Here is a 1,407-nt window from a genome sequence, read left to right on the forward strand (position 1 = left end):
CTTATTCTGCAGTACCAAACATAGCAAAATCTTAAGTCCTTAATGAGCTTTAAAGATGCAGATACCAGCAAAGAAAAGGAGCTCCTAGGACAGAGTTCCCAGAGGTCATTAATCCAGGGACAATCTGTCTACTCCTCATTGTCCTTCCCAGTGGCCTCTTAGCATGGCCTCTTAAGCACACATCTCAGAATAAAAAGCCAGAGTCTCCCATCTGGCCCTGACCCTTAGCAGTCCCTGTTCTGCTTCTAACCATGACTTCTCTGTATTTTCCTCTCCCACACAGCTACCAGGTCTAGGATAAGTTGTGGACACAATTTCCCTGGACACTGCAGGGAATACTGCAAAAATGATGAGGTATCACATTTCATGTGTGACTATTACAGAGCCTGCTGTGTCAAGAAAATCACTTGGAGCATTTAGACCATGACCCATCCCTAAGCCTCCTAAGTCCTCAAGCGGAAAAACCACACAAGGGCAAGGCGAGACTCAATAAACGACCAGGGCGTCACCAGAACAACTGCTATTATCACCATCAACTCAAAGAAAGACCTTTTCCACAGCTCAAACTCCCCCTACTCCGTTGAGAACCAGCCAAAACTTCCTCCTTCTGGAGCTTCAATTCCTGCCTTCTACATCATTCTGTTATGCATCTGATAACTGGTTTGGAGTTTTGTATCTATCCGAAGAAACAACTGTCATGTGGACTCAATCCACAGAGGATTTGTCAGTCAGGTCCTCCACAGAGCAAATGCCAAGACAGAATTGGTCATGCAAAAGATGTGTTGGGGAAAAAATAAATAAATAAATAAATAAATAAATAAATAAGATGTGTTGGGGGAGAGCATCTCTGAAGGACAAAGGTGAGAGAAACCAGGAGGGGCAGGGAGAGCCTTCAGATTGCAATGCTTACCTGGTATCTACAACAGGGGAGAAGGACAGAGGATTGAACAGGATAGAGAGGAGACTGAGAATGCTATTCTAAGTAAGTCTTTGCCAGGGGGCATTGAGAGGCCCAAAACAAGACGTGACCATCAGAGGAGCTCTGCTCAGGGCAGGGATGGCCAGGGTCTAATACATGTATCCCACTGGGTTCAGGGTATTTGCTTTGGCTGTTGACTGGCAGGGCACGGCCTAGTTAATGTTCCTTGCCAGGCCTTGCACACAGTTTCTTCTGTGGTCATTATTTCTTTAGAGGGTTCACAGACCCAGCAGAGGTGTTTGCATGCTATATCCCCTACAGGCCAGACTTCTAGGAAAAGCAGGAAACTGCTCAGATAAGAAATTCAGTGGCTGCTTTAAAAGTAAACTAGCTAACCTGTTTTTATTCCACCTTGCTCAGCTTATTTCTCTGTTTTTCCCTTTTTCTGGGGGTGTTTTCCCTTACCAAGAATGGGGTCTTCAGTCCCC

This window comes from Otolemur garnettii, unplaced genomic scaffold (assembly GCF_000181295.1).
Source record: "Otolemur garnettii isolate 467f Iridium unplaced genomic scaffold, OtoGar3 scaffold00251, whole genome shotgun sequence".
NCBI lineage: Eukaryota > Metazoa > Chordata > Mammalia > Primates > Galagidae > Otolemur > Otolemur garnettii.